A 22,108-nucleotide genomic window follows, 5' to 3' on the forward strand; every position below is an offset into this window, starting at 1 on the left:
AACAATTTGAAAGACCGCTGTTTACGCTGCATCCAGTGTGCTGCTTTGGAAAGTGGCGTGCACATGGCGATAACCACAATCCACATCTATCCTGATCTATCTCGTCTTTTAAAATGAAATCTTATGTTTGCTTTCTCAAACCGGCTTCAGTCCAAATTGGAAATCTGGGCCTGACTGCCTTGATACAGCAACCTCCGTTCCTGACCAGCCTTTAGGCACGCAGTCGTTTGTCTCAAGCCGTTGTTTCGGGTGTGGTGAAAGGGCATCAAATTGTTAGCTATGATTGTTGTGTTTTTGCTGCCAGGAAAGCTGGAGTTCCCGTGGGAGCTAGACGGCAACTCGCAGCCTTTTGATCCGAAGGGAAGCTGCAGATGCAAGAACCAGATGCTCGTGAGAACCCAAGAAGCACAACCTAACATCCTTCCTCTGGCAGTGGAGCTAGAACAGAGCCATGGTGTCTGCTTGCCATCGATGAGTGGATGAAGACCTGAGAGCTGGGGATGGGGAAGGAGAGGTTGGGGTAGGAAGTACTCATGGGGTGATGGAGCAGAATGAGGGGAAGGGGGGGATCAATGCACAGGAACCAGAGAAGCAGGACACATCACCAGAGGGACCCCTGTCTCCATGAGCATGGCGGGTGCTGAGGCATAGGGAGCAGTGAGAGGGGTGCTCTAGGAGGCTGAGACAGACAAAGGCCTGCAGCCCAGCTCCCTAGCTGGCCAGGTGGGGCTTGCTAGCTCTGGGAGGACGTGTGTGGGAGGAGGCTTGGAACAGGTGAGGGTCACTTTCTGTCAGGGACGGGACTGAGGAGGAATGGTGGAGACTGTGCCCCCCTCCTCCTGCACTTCCCAGAGAAGAGGGAGACGGTATAGATTTAGAACAGTGGTTTGCAGAAGGTCACAGTTCAGAGGCTGCAGAGGGGAGAAGATGGGAAATATTGGGAGAGGAGCAGGAGGAAGAAGAAGATGCACCAGGGGAGAGACTGCTGACAGACTCAGTGTCTTTGGAAAGCAGGCCAGACCCACTCCCTCCCAGGTCCAGGCAGGCATTGAGAGTAGGAGAACAGAAAGCTCAGAGGCAAAAAGCACAGATCAGCCAACTTAGGGATGACATAAAATAGGAGAGACGGAAGGGGTGGGACTTTACTCGCAGCAATGCGATTATCCAAGAGGCGGCATCACACGTCTCTTTCTCTGAATATTGAATAAATTATCTCAATAAGAACTTCTTGTTTTCCCATTTCTGGCTGCCAGCTGTGAGGGAGGGGGATCGGATTCCCTGAAGCCTGACACCTGCCATCAAACCCAAATGCTGCAACCAGCAGGCAAAATAGCAGGGGCGCTGACTTGGGCCCCAGGGTATGGGTGCCCAGCATGTGCACTGTGATGTCACATCATGACGTCACATGCCCTGCAGCCTTGGAACCTGACTTCCACCTCCAAGGTCTTGCGAGACCTTGGACGTGACTTCAGGTGCTTTGCAAGGCACTGAAAGTTGCATCAGGAGCCCTGCGGTGTTGAGCACGCACAACAAAACTCAAGGCCCCAGGGTCCCCTATAGTTGGCTCCCCTGCAAAGTATAAAAGGGAAGCAGAGCTGAGGTGCTATCTCTGCTCCACTGCCCATGTTGAAGGACCTCGGCTTAGGAGAAGAAGAGTTTGGACTTGATATCCCACCTTTCACTCCCCTTAAGGAGTCTCAAAGTGGCTAACATTCTCCTTTCCCTTCCTCCCCCACAGCAAACACTCTGTGAGGTGAGTGAGGCTGAGAGACTTCAGAGAAGTGTGACTGGCCCAAGGTCACCCAGCAGCTGCATGTGGAGGAGCGGGGAAGCGAACCCGGTTCACCAGGTTACGAGTCCACTGCTCTTAACCACTATACCACGCTGGTGTAGAGATGCTCCAAGATCTCTGCAGGACTTTGGACATGTGGATTGACCCTGGACTGGGGGCTTGACATACTGGCTTGCTTCCAGGTAGGCCAGGGGTTCAGGACAAAAGAGAATGAAAACCCATGGTCAATTTCAAAATGAGGCTGCACGTTGAAGGCGATAAAACTGAAGGGCGGTTTATGTCGATATCAATACTAACAATCAATAGCAATATTTTGGGATAGAGAGCTGTCAAGTGAAGAAACGTTTTGCTTTGGAAAATCGATAAAAGAACGGCCATCTCTAGGTTAGATTTCCCTGGCTGGCTTATACCGAAGCTGCTGATAAATATACTCTCGTTTAATGCACACAGCTGGAGAACAGAAATAAGGAAGACAAATTGGCTCCCCCAAATCACCTACAAATCTGTTTTTTCTTTCTTTGAAACCCATAATGGCAACTAAATTGGCTCTAATAGATTTTCAGCACTCTTGCTGCTTTAATCAAAGAAGAGAATTTAATGTTGGATGGGTGTGTGTGTGTGTGTGTGTGTGTGAGAGAGAGAGAGAGAGAGAGAGAGAGAATAACAACATTTTCCAAAAGATATTGATTAAGGGTTTGCCTTCTGGTGCACAGCAGATAGAATGCACACTCTCCTTGCAGCTTGCTAGCATGGTGGCATGGAGGAAGCTTTTTTACAGATTGGATGCTGAAGCTGGTGCCAAAGGACAAGGTCCCGGTTAAAAACTGACTCTGTTCTCCGCAGCAGAAAGTTCACAGCGCTCCATACCCTCAGTTTCTTTCGATTCGGGAAGAGTAATCAAGGAACCGGTAGCAAAAAGCGACTCAAGCCATTACAGCGGCAATGAATTAATCCGGGACACTGAATGAATCACTAAGTTCAAGCACTTACGTCTGCCGCACGAGACCATGATGAATGAGTTAACAGGGTAGCTTGGCAGGTGCATAAAACACAAGGCAAGGTTGCTGCTGAATTAAAACGGTGGAAAACACAGTTACCTAAATTAGGATTTACAGCTATAAGAAAAAGAGAGAAGGAAATTTTGGGGTAAGGCAATATGTGAACAGATGAAAGGGGTTCTGGAATCAAGTGGAGCCTTCTGCTGTTTGCTGCTTCTCTGCTACGTCTCTCTATACCTGAAGGAGTGTCTCCACCCCCATTGTTCAGCCCAGACACTGAGGTCCAGCACTGAGGGCCTTCTGGCAATTTCCTCCCTGCGAGAAGTGACGTTACAGGGAACCAGGCAGAGGGCCTTCTTGGTAGTGGCACTCGCCCTGTGGAACGCCCTCCCATCAGATGTCAAGGAAAGAAACAACTATCTGACTTTTAGAAGACATCTGAAGGCAACCCTGTTTGGAGAAGTTTTTAATGTTTGGTGTTTTATCATGTTTTAAATATTCTGTTGGGAGTCGCCCAGAGTGGCTGGGGATGCCCAGCCAGGTGGGCGGTATTGGGAAATGTCCATTCCACCTCAAGGAGCAGACATGGAACTGTTACGTGTCACATGTCTGTTTACATTCCAGCATTGTTTTGCTGCCATTAGTGGAACTTCCGCTGTGTTATGGCTTTTGCTTTTGACTCTCTCGCCGAAAAGACAAAGAGAAAGACGTCATGTTTCTTTGTCCTGATTTATGATTAATAAATCCGTAGTTGTAGTATGCTTCCACAAGTCTCAGGCCTATTCTGTTTGTGCAGTTTTAACTGCTGATATAGTGTGCCCTGGCTTTGAAGCCTGGGTTGCTGATTTATGTCAGAGCAAAGGCCGATGGGTCTTCGCAGTGGGATGGCTGAAAGGAGACGACCCAGCTGGGGCTAGCCAGCTGGCCTTTCGACCCTCTGATGATGATGATGATGATCATCATCATCTCTATATCCTGGCACAGGGGAAGGGAACCTCAGGGGCCAAATGACTCTCTGTCTGGCCCTCAGAATTCTACTTAGGCGACATCCCTCATTGGCCAACTCTTTTTGCCTAGGTAGAATGTGTATTTTTAATTAAAAATATATATTTTTGTTAGCTTTCAAATTATTATGGAACCACAGAGACAAGTAAACAACAATTCAATAATATAGCCAACTAAAGGCAGGGCATGCAAAACCTAAATATATGTATTTCAAAATAACACCCAATCTAAAATCATGACAACTATATTTCTCTAGAATCTGCAGGGAGAGATACCTGTAAATCTGAAACTAAAAAGAAAAGAAAAGAAATAAAGTTACAACATACTGAATAGAAATGATCACGATCGCTCTGCGATATGTAGTGACCCATAACTAATGTGTTATTCCCTGCTCCCCCACCAGCCTACATCTCTCATTAGCCCTCCAACAGGTTTTGCCTGGATGAGTTCTGATGATGCTTCGAGGAAACACAGGGGTGTAGAAACTATCTTACTGTAAAAGGGTAATATTTGCATTTGTTGCTCCACCCACATTTGCATAAGGCCCCGCCCACTGCTGGGATGTGGCTCTTGGAAGCTTGTTAGAAAGGGAATACAACCCCTGGACTGAAATAAGTTTCCTACTCCTGGCATCTGCTGGTGCTTTGCCTGATAACAGATTTTATAAAGCACACCAGTTATTAGAAATTTCCTAGTGCTGCGGAGAAGATTATTTTTGTGCTCCAAAAACGTAGCTTTTTTTTAATTAAAGGGAAATGATGATCTCGAATGGGCAGAGATGTTTTATGTAGAAGATGCAGCACAGGTGGAGAGGTATATTCTGTGTTGACTGAAAATAGTAATAAAGAAAAATAGTGTTGGAACCTCTCTGCAAATCCAGTATTTTCAGGTTGTGTCAGTTATGGAAACTGGCATTTAAAATTCCTTTAGTACAATATGTCCTGGAATGAAATGACTGAGATGCTTCCACTGAACGGCACACACCCCCTCTGAATTTGGCTGCAGCTTCAGTCCAGAGCCCATGATAATTAATATAATTTATCATGCATAATGAGAAATCAAATTATTATGTATGACATATCTTTAATCTGTGATTCAATATCTTTCTGTTGTTTAGTAAAACCAGATGGCCACAAAATACAGCTCTCCTAGAATCCGGCAAAAATGTGTTCAGGCGGAAACATGCTCTCTTTCCGAAACTATTTTAACCACAGCTGATGACAATACATCATCCATAAGCTGGGTGCTCCTGCTCAACCACAACGCAACTGGTTTGCCTAAATCATGTGTATGTTCACACATTCCTGTATGCAACCTGCATGCTGAAAGACAGTTGACTACCTGTGTTAAGTTGTGGGTGAACATATCAGATGGCACAGCGATTCTTCAAACAGCTCTTGTTATTCACAGGCCAGAACAGAACTGAACTGAAGGGTTCAGCCAGCCTGCTTATATAGAGCTCCACTAGAACGCAACAGTAACCATTTTCTGTAACTAACCAATCACTGAACGTCACTTTCAATCCCTTATTTGCATATGTGGACCTGAGTGAAAACTATCTACAGTATCCCCCTGCTGGCCCAGGGTGAGAACTTCAGTACATAACAACCTACATCCCGCTGTTTACTCTGCATCCAGCGCTGTACAGATAACATTAGCCACAATCCATCTCTATACTGTATCTATACTGTGGTTTCTTATGAAATACTCTGTTTCAATGGGTTTTCTCCAAACCAGCATCATTCTGAATTGGCGGGGGGGATGGCATAGTTGGGTTTTAAGCAAGCAATGCTCACATAGCTTTAAGCGTGCCAATATTGCTGTACTGGGGATGGAACGAGAAACCGAATCTGCGAATCACAGATTAAGTCCACCTTTCCTTTAGTACCTTTAGGTGCAGCTCATCAGGCCCTGGAGATCTGAATTCATTTAAAGTAGCTAGGTGTTCCCTTATCACCCCTTTTCCTATCTTGGGCTGCAGCTGGGCACTGGTTTCCTTTTGGGTGAAGATAGAGGCAACGAAGATATTCAGCAGTTCTGCCTTCTCTCTGTCACCTAATAGGATCTCTCCATCCTCTTCATGCAAGGAACCTTGCTTGTTCCTCCTCTGGCTTTGAACATAGCCAAAGAAACCTTTATTATTATTTTTAACCTCTCTTGCAAGCTTGAGTTCATTATGAGCTTTGGCCTGCCTGACCTTCTCCCTGCGACTGCATACGCGCCAACATTTCTCCAGTGAAAATAGGGTTGCCCGATTCCATAATAATAATTTTACTATTTACATCCCACCCATCTGACTGGGTTGCCCCAGCCACTCTGGGAGGCTTCCAACATATATAAAAACAGAATAAGACATTAAACATTAAAGAAACCCTTCCCTATACAGGGCAACTGTCAGATGGCTTGGGGGGTCGGATAACTCCATATCCTCCAACATTTCTCTGATGAAAAGAAGGACATCCTGAGGAAAAGAGGGATATTCCAGGATCAAATTAGAAACTGGGACAGCTTCTCTAAATCAGGGGCTGTCCCTGGAAAATAGGGAGACTTGGAGGGTCTGCAACTGTTGGCTAGTCATGTATACTCTTCCTTTGTGATTTCTCCTTATTTTATAAACGAGGGGCCTAAATACCGTATTTTTCGCTCTATGGGACGCACCGGACCATAGGATGCACCGGACCATAAGAGGGGGAGAACAGGGGGAAAAAATTCTCCCCCTATCTGCTCAGCGCCCCCTCAGCGAAGCGGCAGGAGAAACAGAGCCCCTTCCATTTCTCCTCCCGCTTCACTGAAGGGGGGCTGACCAGAGAGGGAAAACTGTGCAGCGCCTCTCCAGCGAAGCGAAGCCTGGAGAGCAAGAGGGGTCGGTGTGCACCGACCCCTCTCGCTCTCCAGGCTTCAGGCGGCTATCTGCAAGCATTTGGAGCACAGCAGGAACTCCTGCTGCGCTCCGAAGACTTGCGGATAGCTGCCTGAACCCCCGGGAGTGCAGCGGGAGTTCCCGCTGCGCTCTGGGGGCTTCAGGCGGCTTCAGCGAAAGCAACGCGAAGCCTCTGGAGCACGGGGGGAGCTCTCCCTTTGCGCTTCAGAGGCTTCACATTGCTATCACTGAAGCCAAGGAGCCTGCATTCGCTCCATAGGATGCACACACATTTCCCCTTAATTTTTGGAGGGGGAAAAGTGCGTCCTATAGAGCGAAAAATACAGTAATTGAAACTTGGTCTACATGCACATTACTAGTTGTAGGTACATTCCATAACTCACATCAAGGCAAATAATGCCCCAGCTTCGTACATTTGTAGAAAATATAGCATAAATTTTGTTCAGTAGTGATCTCTATCTAGTTTCATATGAGATAAAATGTGTAGTTCAAATCACCACTTCGGATTATATCTGCTCTCTTGGCTTAAATTAAAGCATAACAGTTCTTCTCTTTCCACCGATGAAGCATTTATTCTTGAGCTTGCACTATTTCAACCATGCCACATAGTTGTTAAAGATTAAGAAATCTTCATACCACTGTGGCACACAACCCCTCTCCTGATTTCTGCCTGGTTTTCCCATGTTATTACAGTAGCTCCTTATTCACAACAGCTCCTTATTCACTGACTTGTTTGTCAGTGCAGAAGCCAAAATTTTGCACGGTGCTGCAAACCACCTTATTGTAGATTGAGTGATGGCTTTGCTGAACTTCCGCTCCCATTTGAAACCAACAAGTTCTGTTGTGTACTAAAGTGGGCGGTTAGTTAGACAAACCCAGAAACAGAAAACAGCTCCTGTGAGCAGGTAAAGTTGTGGCAAACTGCCTCTACGTGGATAACAGGGAATAAAATAAGTTGATTTCTCCCCTATCTCAAAATAGCACATCTCAGCCTATCTGAAGAAGTATGCATGCACATGAAAGCTTATACCCAGAACAAACTTAGTTGGTCTCTAAGGTGCTACTGGACATTTTTTTAAAAAAAATTAAATTTAGCACATCTCAGAGAGGCTTTATCCAAAATTTAAAAAGACAATACAGTGGTACCTCGGTTAAGTACTTAATTCGTTCCGGAGGTCCGTACTTAACCTGAAGCACCACTTTAGCTAATGAGGCCTCCTGTTGCTGCCGCGCCACCGGAGCACAATTTCTGTTCTCATCCTGAAGCAAAGTTCTTAACCTGAAGCACTATTTCTGGGTTAGCGGAGTCTGTAACCTGAAGCGTATGTAACCCGAGGTACCACTGTACCTTAAAGCAGGCTCCTATTCCAAAGGACTCATGCTAGCAAATAATCAGGGTGAATATTTATGCTCGCACATTTCAGAGGAATTCCGTTGGGTGATGGCAGATGTCACTGGGGGAAACCCTGGAACATAGTATTGCTGTACAATGGGGTGGCGTTAGAAAGAAATTTATAACTAGGTGGTTGGGGGACAAAATGACTTGGGTAGGAGAGGATGTACAGATCTTTCTGGTAACAAACCATAGCTTTGTAGTTGTGGCTTAGCCTATTAAAAAGGAACAAGCTGAATGCTACGTGATTCACTGCAATTGAACAATAAAGGAAAACCGCAGGAAACTGTTATTAAAATGTTGAGTTGCATTATAAATGCACAGGATCCTGGTTGTTTTAATGAGGGTTACTGTACGTTATTATTAATGTAACAATATTGGGATTTACTATTATTATTGTCATGATATTGGGATTTACTAAAGTTTTACCAAAAAAAATTATTCTGTTAGTTTTTTTAAAATGTTGACTGATGCTTCACTTTTTATTGTGGAGGAAATGGACTTTGGTTAAGTCCAGGGGGGGAACTTATGTCCTTCCAGTTGTTGGTGAGCTACAAATCCCAGTTGGTGATGGGATCGATGGGAGTTGGGAGTTTAACAATATGTGGAGGGCCACGGGTTACTCAGCCCGGGAATATGTAATAAAGATCTCTGTGTTTGTCACACACACCCTTGAAACAACCCTTCAACCCTCCTTTTAAAAGCACAAGGAAAGTGGTCCTCTGAGCAAATTTGTACTGGCCAAAGTCAGTCCACATGGACAGAATGCCGCGGAGTGTTAGACTAGGACAGCAGGAACCAAATTCAAAGAATTTCTCAGCCACCTAGCTTTGCGATGGTCACTATCTGCCAGCCTAAGGTAATTTACAAGGTTCTGATGAAGGTACAGTTGAGGAGCGAGGAGTTACACATGATGCTTTGATTTCATTTGACAAAGTCATCACATAGATATTGGCTGAGATCTAGATAATTACTGTTACAGAAGCAAGGTGGGGGTGTCCCTCCTAAACACTAAAACTAATAAATGCTAGGATCTGGGATTTGTGAGAATATAAACTGCAGAGGAATTTCTGAGCTGCCTTACGCAAACCAGCCTGGCTGGTAGAGGGAAGAGCAGATCAGTTGGCATCACAATAGAGAGCCACTGAGGGTCGTCAACAACTCCTTGTCCCAGGTGTGACCAGAGACCGGAGATCTGGAACTGCCCTGGGGGAGGGCAAAGGGGTTCTGGGAAGAAGAAGGGGGAGATCCATCTTGGCCAGGCAGAAGAAAGGACTGCCTGCAATGCTTGGGGCCATGCTGTGAGATCTGGACCCTCTCCATGCAGACTGAGGGTGTTAATTAGGCAAATAAACTCTATTTCTTAAAACGTAACAGCCTCCACCATGTCTTCTATTCTCCAAAGGGACACAGACCCTGTGTGGGTGCCTGAGATCCCATGTGCTCTTCCCACAGCTTGGCAGAGAGAGGGACCAGCGCTGGTCTTTTGTAACATTACTTTCGGTGAGCCCAAGGACACCAGGGAGCTGGAAGAGCTGCAGAAAAGCTCTGGAACAAATCCGAAAGAGAGGATATAATGGAGATCTATGAAGTTATCCATGATGTAGGAAAAGTGGATACAGGGAATTTTACTCCTCCTCCCATGATACTAGAATCCGGGGCCATCCAATGAGATTGAATGGTGGAAAACAGAATGGTACACAGCTGAACTGTGGAATGAAAATGTGGCAAAGACCATTAACTTAGATGCTTTTAAAGGGGATTTATGGGGGAATAAGTCTTTTAGTGGTTTCTAGTTTTGATGGTTATATGGTACCTTCAACTTCAGAAGCAGAATGGCTTCCAGCTATAATAATGATAATGCTTATTACCAGAAAAGGTGGAAACTTGGGGCCAAGCTATCGGTTGTATGCTTTGAGACCAAAGATACTTTGGTCTGCTCCAGCCTCACAAACACACCCACCATGATGTGGCAGAGTCCTGAGTCATCTGCAACAAGGATATCTGCTAGAGTCTTTTTATAAAAGAAAAGTTTTGAGAAACACAATAATCCAATTTGCTGTTTTTACAAAAGCAATTTTGCTTCTCTTTATTTGGCCCGTAGGCTAAATGTTCCTTGAACGCTAACAGCTCTAACGAATCAATGGTGTCTACTTTAGGCAACCAGATACTCACGAAAATGTTAATCATATTTAATTAGTTTTACACAGATGAGTTCGTTCTAAATAATTGTGATTTGTTAATTCTAAATATTGATTCAGATATCAGATTAATTAAATTAAAGCAGTCGGCTGTAATTTAGTCTTTCTGAAAATGAACGTATGATTCAGAGGTCAAAAGATTGCATCTAGACATATGAATTAGTATATCTATAGATATCCTAATTGATATGTATAGATGCACTTTTCCTAAGACAAAGTACCACTGCAGAGTATCAGAAACAAGAATGAGGGCAGAATCCAGCAGAGAACCCCTACCCTAAATCCTATTGAACTGAACGAAGCAAGGTATATCCTGCACTACAACACATCCATTTCATGTCCATGTTAGATCACACCCTTTTTAGATCTCCGATGCCAGAGATCTCTTCTAGAGGACAGCTATTTCATCTAGCCATTCCATTCATGCTTTGGAATAAGTGCGCTTTCCTTCAAAGACTATAAGCCACGACAAGTGCAACACTCTCAAGGTTACGGAAAGATAAAAGTGCTTTTCTACATTACATGTTTGCATATGGCTGCAACTCGTGACCTATATGCAGAGGTCTGCGGTAGGTACCTTCTGCTTTAATACCATGTTAGGTTCACAAAGGAAAAATGGCATATGTTCCATCAGGCAGCTAAAATGCGCTCTACGTGGGGTTACCTTTGAATGCGGCAGCTAGACTGGTGACTGGGAGCGGCCGCAGAGACCACATAACACCGGTCTTGAAAGACCTACACTGGCTCCCAGTACGTTTCCGAGCACAATTCAAAGTATTGGTGCTGACCTTTAAAGCCCTAAACGGCTTCGGCCCAGTATACCTGAAGGAGCATCTCCATCCCCATCATTCTGCCCGGACACTGAGGTCCAGCACCAAGGGCCTTCTGGCGGTTCCCTCGCTGCAAGAAGTGAGGTTACAGGGAACCAGGCAGAGGACCTTCTCTGTAGTGGTGCCCGCCCTGTGGAACGCCCTCCCAACAGATGTCAAGAAAATAAACTATCTGAGTTTTAGAAGACATCTGAAGGCAGCCCTGTTTAGGGAAGTTTTTAATGTTTGATGTTTTATCGTGTTTTTGGAGCTGCCCAGAGTGGCTGGGAAGGCCCAGCTAGATGGGCAGGGTATAAGTACAGTAATAAATTATTATTATTATTATTATTATTATTATTATTATTATTCCAGTAACATTTTTTTCTGCACACCCACTCACCCCTTTTAGGTTTAGAAGAGTTCGGTGATGCTCAACAGCAAGCTCACTGCATTGTGAGTAGGGTTGCCATATTTCATATTTTCAAATGTGAAAATATGTAAAATTGTTGAGCTTTCCTTTCTCTTTTTGAGCTATTTTTTAAACGAAAACCACCAAAATCTACACTTACAACATGGGCTGCCATATGTTCAGGATATTTCAGCAATTTCTACCCGGACACTGTTCCTGATGGCCAAATCCTGGCTACGTCCAGGAAATTCTGAATGTATGGCAACTGTTACTTATCCCTAACAAATGGCCACAGGTACTTGTGGCAGATGGTACCATTTTGGATATTTAAGAACTGGAGCTTTGTTTCACAGATCAGATCAGAAGAATCTTTATTTGCATCAGCCACTAGCCATAGCAATAAAATAAAATAAAATGTACTGAAGACAGAGGTAAAAACTTAAACTATACAAAATACATATTGAAGGTTTACATCAATAATCACACTGTTTGCTATTAGTATATAATGGGTGGAAATATATATAACTGAAGCTGATTCAGAAATTCTAGCTGAAGATACCTAGAGACTATAAGGGACCACTGTCCACCCTTTCTGTCCCAGGATTTGGGGACTGGTGAGACCTGTGTCTGTGCTTTAATATGACTTGTGTGAGGACAACTGCTGAGATACACTGGATTCATAGTTAAATCTGTCTATTCCTGCTCAGTTTGTGTCCTAAATTCTATTCATGAGAACAGTCAGTTACTAACCATTCAGAGGTTCTGTGTGCACTTGATTTGTAAAAATAAATCATACTGAGGTGTCATGGGGTTGCAAGTAAGCACTCGGATGGACCGTGGGAATGCTAGTAAGTTTCCTGATGTCCAAGCATTGCTGAATTATATGCCTGTGCTTTAAGGGCCTCTCTGAAGGCCAGAGGAAATGGACCCCACAGGCTCCCATAAAAGCAAAAAAGGTTTGTATTCCAGGAAAATTTCCCCCTGCAGTTCATCAATAGCTGGAAGACCCATTGCTCTCTCTGTGAGCCATCCATTGCAGTTAACTGCCACTTAGGCTACAATTCTGCACACTTCCCTGGGAGCAATTCCTACTGAACTCAATGTGATTTACAAGGGTTGCTGAGAAGCATGGGCAATGTTGCTGGAGAGAACCTGGGGAGCTGAAAGGAGGAAGTGGGTCTGGTGGATGCATTGTGAATATATCAGTGCCCCCTGCAGACTATGAGAGTAATTGCAGGCTCCTTGTAGAGTGGACAAAAGCTTTAAAAGACATTTCCCTTCCCCAGTGTTTATTTCTTAGGGTCAGTGCTTTATTTTCTGGGGGGACACAGGGGTACGCATACACCTAAAGATTTTGTACTTTTGTCCATTTACTGTACTTATTTTTCCCTACTTGAACTATAAAATGTTGATTTTCTTGAGTCAAAATGAGAGCACCCTAAACATTTTTTTAAAAGAAAAAAAGCACTGCTTAGAGTCCATATAAAAAACCGGGTCAGTGGATATGTGTGCCAAGATTCATACTTGTAACCCAAAGTACATGATTTTAGGCTTGAGCACACAAGACAAGAGTACACATTTGTCACTTTTCTGCTCCTGCAGAGGCGTTGCTTACAATTTTTTTAAAAGAATGTTTAGTGTGGGTCAATGTAACAGCATGACAAGTTTTGTCCTTCTGTCCCAAAATGCAGAAAGCTAAAATTATTAGATTTCAGGCTTAACCATTCCACTAAATAGCCTGATGGAACATTATATAGATGAAACTGGTTAAATGCCTGGATCCTATAGCTTGTACACAGACATGCATCTGCTGCATAATTTGCCTGGACCATTTCATATCGACTGGTCATACATGAGTGCAGAAGTAATGGGCAACTGATGTATGGACTTCTGCTTATACGGGAGGGCTCATAAGCCCTATGTTGTGGCACGCAGCAATCTGGTTTGCTGGCATGAAATAGGCTCTAAAATATACAAATAATTAAGTGTAGGAACTTAAGATTTATAAGCCCTACCACAACAACTATCTCTATCTCTATCTCTATCTCTATCTCTATCTCTATCTCTATCTCTATCTCTAGGCACAGTGCTTTTTTCCCCTAAAAAAATGTTTAGGGGTACTCTCATTTTCCTACTCATATTGAAATACTGCCCCTCAATGAGGCCAAACTTAGATTCACAAAATGTTTAGAGGTATGCGTATCCCCAGAAAAAAGCACCGTATATGCACAAAGGAAAAATAAATTACAGGGACAAGCATTAAATGTGAAAAATATATTGCCCAAGTCACCAAATCTGTTGTTGCATATTTTCTCAATGCCACAAAGTGAACACTTTCTCTCCTGTGGCTAGTGATTCATTTTGCTTCCGGCGACCCACTGGCCCACGAGCGGGAAAAGTATTTCCACATGGAAAATAGGTGGAAACAAAAATTTATTGGTATTGAAACAATAATTAATAAGGAATGTCAGAAAGAAGAAGGAGCTGCCAAAACTGATTCCAGGCACAAGTCTTTCCTACTGTGTAAAATGTATTCACCTGGTGGGTTATACATTTAAATTCTGATTTTTATGTATTCGCCTTCCTTAGTCTATGCAGGAAGCAGACAACAGGGGATAAGGCAATAGTTCATTTTGTGAATGGGTGTTGAAGTGTTACATACAGCTATGTAAATGGCTATTGAACTCCCTGAAGAGGCCAGGCTAGTTTTCCCCAAACAGTATTTGTACATACCTATAGGCTCACGTATTGTTATGTATTTTTTATTCTTCTGGTGTTCCAATTGTCTGCTGGCAAATACTGTTTAATAATCTGATAACTATTTTACTGCAATACTTCATGGATAATAATTTTAGCCCAACTTTTTTGGGGGCTGCATTGTCTGTATGCAAGTATGTGGTACAGTGGCCAAGGAAACTTTATAATTGTTGAAGGAAGTCATCGAATGATAGTTTGCTTGTTACATGCTTGAGTCAATGTTCATCTATTGCTGTTTGTGCTAGTATTGTTAGTTTTAGTTTGTAACTGGTTTAAAAGGGAAAACACCATAGGTAAAATTAAAGAAGAATTCCCTGGGTCCAGATTTGGGACAAGTGAGAAAGACCCAGCAGAGATTTAAAATAACAAAACATGCAGGAATGTAAAGTGTAGAAATATTGGCTGTTAGACCTTTAAAATAGACCCTTCTAAGTTCTTTCCAATATTCTCCACTTCTTTTAACATGGAAAGAGGCCACATGTTTGATTAACTTAAGAATGGTTTACTTACAAACTCTTCAAAGGTCAGATTCATGTGCTTTTCCACACAACAGCAAGAAAAGACAGGAAGTGAGGGACTTACCTAGGTAAGCCTGGCATGGCAGCTTACTCTATTGTCTTAACCCCTTCATGTATTAATTAGAGATAAGCATGTTGATTATATGTGGCTGATTTACCCCACAAGTATCACATCCATTTTATTTCCATTTCTTTTTGAGGCATTCCCTGCTCGTTTATACTAGCTTGAGCATTACCTGGCCTCCTGTGATTTATTCCAAGTTCTTCACATGCATTTGTAATGCATTTATATTGAGGACAAAATAGAGAATGGAGGAAAACAAACTGAAATCAAATCCAACAACTAAAGGTCGACAGCCAAGTTTGGGTGTGCAATGAATTTCATAAGCACCTTACAAGTTCACACACACACACACACAGAGAGAGAGAGAGAGAGAGAGAGAGAGAGAGAGAGAAAGCCACAAGCTATAATTAAAAGCAAGCAGCTTGATGCATCTCTAGAGAAATCACATGCTTTTAACTTTATTGTATTGTATATGTTGTGAGCCACCTCGTTGTATCTTGTGAAACAGCTCTTTCATAAAATATAGCAATGAGGCTTGCAACATATAAGATGCAATGAAATCTGTCTATAAATACCTAGAAAACACAATTAAAAACATCAGTAGACACTGGTGGGTTTAAAGAAAAATTCGTATTGTGAGGCCTGTCTAAACAGTGCAGTTTTTGGAAAACGTTTGAGAGAAGGAAAGGATGGTTTCTGCCAAGGCTCTATTCTAATCCTAAACATATTTGGTGGGGGGAAAGAGCCCCATTCATTGCAGCTGACTTTCCTTCCAAGTAAGGAACTGTATGGTTTTGCCCCCCAATGTTATCTATTTATGAAGCATCACTGAAGAGGCTGGAACCAATTAGAATGGTTATTTGGTTGCCCATCTATGCCCATGAGCTCTGGGATGATAACCCGGCACTCGTCTTATCTGGATTGCTATATTTTAGATAGCAAAATCATCTCCTTTCCATGTTCCAGACTCTTGCAAGAAGGAAGTTCTCCTCCATGCTCTTGTCTTCATTTTTTGCTGCTCTCTTATATTTCACGACCCCTGAGCTAATCCCGCTATTGTTCCTATTAGCAAGTTTAAGCAGGCAAACTTCAAACAGGCTAGCAGTGGGTCACGAGGTTTAATGGGCACATAGATAATCATCTAAATTACATTTCTAGGGCTGATGGACCAGACAGGCTTAGAGGGTAACTTTACCAGCTTTCACTGTTAATCAGCGAGGATTGTGTGTCTCAGTGTGTATCTGCCTTCGCCTGCCTCCTGAAGGGCTGGGCCATTGGGGCTGATTAACAAAGGCAGCTGCATTAGCTTTCCTCTCTCGCTGAAGTTCGTTCAGGAGGCCCAAATGACATGAAAGGCAAACGCGACCACAGCTCAAACACCAAGCGCTCATCACTGTGAAATTATCCACCCTCCGCTTGCAAGATTACTATCGTCAGCAAAACAGTTGTTGCCAATTTTCACAATCTGTTAACACTTCGAAACTTGCCTACTGACTGATCCTCTTTCACCTCGATTGTGCATCTCATCGAGGGAAAAGTGCAGCAAGCTACTTCACATTGTCTACCGAGTTCGAAAGTGATGGCTTCAGACAGGCTCAAAGGGTTTCGGTGACTGTGTGCTCTAATTAATAGGGCTTCATTTCAAGGCAGAAGGAATCAACCAAGCAAAAAAGTTGGGTGAGTGAAATTAATACTCACAAGCACATTTGTTTCTTGCAAACATGAGGCCTTTAAAAATGAGGGGGAAACACACCACAAAATGACCTTGTTACATCAGAAATCCAGACCCACCAAGTGTCCCTATTTTCCAGGGACAGTCCCAAATTTACAGAAGCCGTCCTGCTTTATGATTTGATCCCAGAATGTCCCGCTTTTCCTTAGGACACCCCTATTTTCATCGGATAAATGTTGGAGGGTATAGGACACCCCTATTTTCACTGGAGAAAGGATGGAGGGTATGGAAATCCCAATCTCTAGATCTGAATATTGTGTGAACAGTGAACGGTGTGAACAATTCTATGATTCTAAGCATCAAACCAGGAAGTTCAAGAAGGTACCTTTAATAGTTGTAATGCAAACCATAATTTCAGTTGACCTGTTGTGGGTTTGAAAAAAATTATTATTGCAGCATTATTTTAGCAAGAAGCAGGATCCTTGTCATTGCATCTATTTCCCTTAAACTGTTAAAGATGCAGCTACTCTGTTTAGGGTTAGGAACTGGGAAGCAAGAAACAGTACCATCACCTACATATGTTGACAAATTCTACATTCGAATTCACATTTCAAATTCATTTCAAACGTAGCCCTGTAAGAGCACAAGAAAAATCCTGCTGGGTCAAGGCCAAAGCTCATACAGTCCAGAATTCAGTTGACTTTGTAGGCTATGATGCTCTATAGTACAAGCACAAAAGAAAGAGTAGAAGGAGGCCAGGAAGATTAGAAGACATTCATGAGAAATAACTGAATTGCTGCAAGCGGCCCAACATAGCCAGGTCTCCGCCATAACGAGGAATGAGATCATAGCTAATTATAAGTGCCTCATCCTTGGAGGAGAACAGATGAGGAAAGGCTAAAAGCCATACACAAAAAAGGAGCTTAAAGAGAATTTAAATTAGCTAAGTGACACACAGAGTTAATCCTTCCTCAGCTTGCTGCCCATTAATGAAAATAGTCTGCTGATGTCATTTCATTCATTTGTGACCCAACTGCAAAAACAGACTCAGCATTCTTAAAGTCTGAACTTTCAGGGCTGAGGTAGGTTTACAGCAAAATGGACAAAGGTAGATGAGGAAACTAGGCTGCCCCCTTCTTATAAATATTTCAAGGAACGAACAAAAGGAACAAGGAAAATATTTCAGATCAATCGTTGGGTGAGTCCTTGCCTAGCTTCATACATGGCTTTCATTTAATGAATTTCGAACCACTTTAAACTGTATCCACGGCCTCTATTTGGAGAGATTATGATGCACTTGTTGGGCGATTTGAATAGCATATCTAAGGCAAGCAGTACCATTTGGCTGAAAGGAACTATTTTGGAGAAGCAGTAGATCAGCCGTGAGCATTATTAGGGATAACCTCCTGGTTTGGACAACCCATGGGCCCTCCTGTTCTTGCTGGGCTTCGACTGCTATCCATCTCAGCCAGTATGGCCAAGGCTTAGGCATCATGGGAGTTATACTCCCAACACCTTGAAGGTCATAAGTTGCCCAGTCTTGTTCTACTCTCTACAAGGACTGCCACATCTCCTTTCTGTGGGATGTAATCCATTGGTGCAGTCAAATGCAACATTCCTTATTTCCCTAGAGTGTGCACAGGCATGGGGGCATCCAGTCAGGGTAACTTCCTGTTCCACTGGTCTGGAGTTTTCCTCTCCCTGCATGTGACCTGGGAGATAGGCATGGCTCTGGCTGACTCCATAAAAGAGCAGAGTCATGCAGCCATTTTTCTGAGTCTGTTTAGTCTTTCTATTGTCTTGATTCTAGCAGTTTTGTCTTGTCTTCTTGTTTTGTTGATCTTTTGCTGCCATGCTGCTCTCTTGCAGCCATTTTGTATTCTTAATGTCATTTTACTGTCTGCTGGCTCTCAGCCAGCAGCACACAAGTTCAGTCTCCATATGAGATTAACTCACGGTTTCTTTGTGTAACTACCAAGTAAAGCCTGCCTTTCAGGGATCATGAACTAAAATGTGAGTAAACTTTTTGTTACTTTACTCAGAAAGACTCTTGTGTTTTTATTCTTTTAGGAGGGATAAAAGGGGACACCAGGAAATAATCTTAACTAAGAGATTCAAATGAATCTGCAAACTGGCTTCCAGCTATATGGAAGGGAATCTGCTCTGCTACATCACTTACTAGCATAAGTGAAGGAAGGATAATACTTATTCAATATATCCTTCTGTCTTTAACATTCCCACACCTTTCCCATGCCCTTTTTGTGCTGCTGTTGTTCCTCATTCCTGAGTGTCTCGTGCCATGATTTTCAGAAGAAGGCAATGGCATTTCATGTCCTGAAGGCATTATGCAACTCAACTGCTTCATTTATTTTTGGAGGAACACAGTGTTCTAGTGATCTTTAAGAGGAGCCTACTGGACCTGTTTGTTCACAGGTCCACCTAGGTCAGCATCCTATTTTTACCAGTGGCCAGTCATGTGGATCCAGGAATCCTACAAAGGTTGATGCCCACCCTCAATGTATGTTCCCCAGAACATTTAGACGTATACAGCCTCTGAGCAGTATTGGTCTTCATCCATCTCGATGCACTTCTGCAATTCTTTTTAAAAGCCAACTAAGCAAGGAGCCATCTCCACATCCTGTATCAGTGTGACTTCTACATAATATTCACGTGTACAAGTTACAGTACGTGTGTGGGATTTTTGGAGTGCTGCTGACCAGGTGATGCTTTTATAAGGGTGGTTCTCTTTCAGCCATTCAGCATTTGTGGAATAAACTTAAGATATTTCCAGAATGCTCAAAAGGGACCAATGTGATGTTCTTCCCTGGTGGTGGGATAGCTAAACATACTTTTACCGTGCCCAAAAATGAGCTACAGTAATGGCACGCAATGGCTACACAAGAGGATACTAAGATTCTACCTACCTTGCCAACTAATTAGAGAAGGGACAGAAAATGGCACATATCAATTCAGAAGGCACTGGAGCAGAGAAAGAGTAGTGTGCACTTTTTTGTTAATTAATGGGGACACTTAATTTTTATTTTATTTTTTTTGAAATTTAATTATTATTTTTAAGGGCTATAATCAGTTATTCAGTGATGCAGGCCTAGAAAAAACAACAACGCTTATATGGGCTTCTTAAGCGTAGCATTTTTATTATATTACTTGCCTAAACTAGTGACTATAGGTTGTATTCAATCAAGTCATACTCAAAGTAGACCCATTGATATCAATAGATTTCATTGGGTCTACTCTAACTTAATTGGACGATTCAGAATCTGGTTTTGGAGACCACTCTACTGAGGATAAATTTAATATTTGCAACATGTGAAGAGAATTGCAAGATAATTACGCAAGTCTTTCCAATCTGTGTACTTCAACATCTCCTTTTATGTGCCTCTTACACAGCTACTACAAAGTTATTTGAAATACGATGCTGGAAATGTGGAGCCGAAGTTGTAATTGCATTTTTTCTTTCTTCTTGAGACAGAAACACACATTTTAAACATAGTCCTTTCAATCGATAGGAAACCCAGCATAAACCCTACAGCCACCTCTTAATTTACAGGGAACCCTCCCACAAGTCGGTCTAATGCAAACAATGGGAAACCCATGCTTCTTAAAATGCCATCGTAGGCTCAACAGTTTATCCCCCGACTAATTTGCTTTTAATGAGGATATTATGGGTACTGTAAGAAAGAGAAATAACAATAATTTGGTGCTCTTAAGGGCTGTTCAGCTTTGGAACTGCACACTTCTTCGCTGAATAGCCTTGAACTTAATCCAGGATTACTCAAATGCATGAGAATTGCTGGCAGACTGGAAACAACATCCCTAGCTCTCCCTTTGTGTTGCAGCCTTCATCACGGTATCAGCTTGCAGTGAAACTTGAATATCCTAACGGGATTAGACATGAAAGAGAAGAGTCTCAGGACTGGGCTTTCAACTGAAACCCCGCTGTGAGAAAGACCACGCCACTGTCTTTGACCTTTTCCTTCCTATGCATGAGCCCAGTTGTGCCTAGCCGAGGGTCTAAAGAAGACCCCGTCCCTTTGCTCTCTGTTTATCCTTTCGCTCCTAGAACAGGTGTCTGGTTACTAAAGAGAAAAGGCATGGAAGTCTCTGATCTCTGGCACAGGCAAAGCCCGCCAGCATGAGTAATGTGCTTCAGAACTGGAAAAAAACACACACAAAAACACCGGCACTACAATATTCAAGCTATGGAGAAATTCTCGTGTGCAAACAGCACCTTATTTGCCTGCTCCCTCTCTAAACTCTAAAAGCAATCATTAGACACTTTAATGATATATAATGAATAGGATGGCTTGTTCCCGGAAAGGGTGCCTTCCTTAGAATTAATATAAATACTGGCCAGGGTCCAAGGATCTAGCTCAGGCACACCCAAATGTCTGGGCCTGCCCCGCGGGAGTTTTGGCTTTCCGCCTTTAAATAGCAGGCTGCTGTGGTGCGTCGCAAACTGCTTTGGGAATTCCTTCATTTTCAAAGCGGTTTGCAGCGTCTCGTGGGGGCCTGCTGTTCACAAGACGCAAGCCCAAAGGTCCCCTGGGTACATGGAAATAGAAACATGTTTGAAGCGGCATGCCGCACGCTCACAATTTGCACAGACGTTCCTGTTGTTCTCCTGAAAGGCCTTAAGTCCGGACTGCTATAACACAATTTGAACTGAAGCAACGTTTGGACAATGAAGTATATGTATTAACCAAAAGTCAATCACTGTCGTAAAATGGCTAGTAAGGTGACGCCTTCCCTCCGGCCTCTCTTATGGTTTCACCTGAACAGTGAGCGCGTTTTGAAGAAACGGCACAAGAATCTGCCTTGTATCAAGTCGGACCATTAGAACATAAGAAGAGGCTCCTGGATCAGGTCAATGGCTCATCTAGTTCAGCATCCTGTTCTGACAGTGGTCTGCTTGGACTACTGCAATGCGCTCTACAGGGGGCTACCTTTGAAGGTGACCCGGAAACTACAACTAATCCAGAATGCGGCAGCTAGACTGGTGACTGGGAGCGGCCGCCGAGACCACATAACACCAGTCCTGAAAGACCTACATTGGCTCCCAGTACATTTCCGAGCACAATTCAAAGTGTTGGTGCTGACCTTTACAGCTCTAAACAGCCTCGACCCATTATACCTGAAGGAGCGTCTCCACCCCCATCGTTCAGCCCGGACACTGAGGTCCAGCTCCGAGGGCCTTCTGGTGGTTCTGTCACTGTGAGAAGTGAGGTTACAGGGAACCAGGCAGAGGGCCTTCTCGGTGGTGGCGCCTGCCCTGTGGAACACCCTCCCATCAGATGTCAAGAAAATAAACAACTATCTGACTTTTAGAAGACATCTGAAGGCAGCCCTGTTTTAGGGAAGTTTTTAATGTTTGATCTTTTATCGTGTTTTTAATATTCTGTTGGGAGTTGCCCAGAGTGGTTGGGGAAACCCAGCCAGATGGGTGGGTTATAAATTATAAATAATAATAATAATAATAATAATAATAATAATAATAACTGTTGTTGTTGTTGTTATTGTTGTTGTTGTTATTATTATTATTATTATTATTATTATTATTATTATTATCCTGGAACTGTTTGGAATTCTAT

General features: G+C 43.1%; 1 protein-coding gene and 1 long non-coding RNA gene across 2 annotated transcripts in view; one reads left to right on the forward strand and one right to left on the reverse strand.

Moving 5' to 3' along the window:
* CPED1 (cadherin like and PC-esterase domain containing 1) overlaps window positions 1-22,108 on the reverse strand; it is a gene marked incomplete at its 5' end in the record, with an annotated part of 120,704 nt that overhangs the window by 27,095 nt on the left and 71,501 nt on the right. The gene's annotated exons all lie outside the window — the stretch shown is intronic.
* On the forward strand, window positions 8,028-21,577 carry LOC310744032. Its single transcript, XR_014539364.1, has 3 exons — window positions 8,028-8,928; window positions 11,489-11,532; window positions 20,357-21,577. It is a non-coding gene; the product is annotated as an uncharacterized lncRNA (long non-coding RNA).

Source organism: Podarcis filfolensis (assembly GCF_964270895.1).
Source record: "Podarcis filfolensis genome assembly, chromosome: 10".
Classification (NCBI taxonomy): Eukaryota; Metazoa; Chordata; class Lepidosauria; order Squamata; family Lacertidae; genus Podarcis; species Podarcis filfolensis.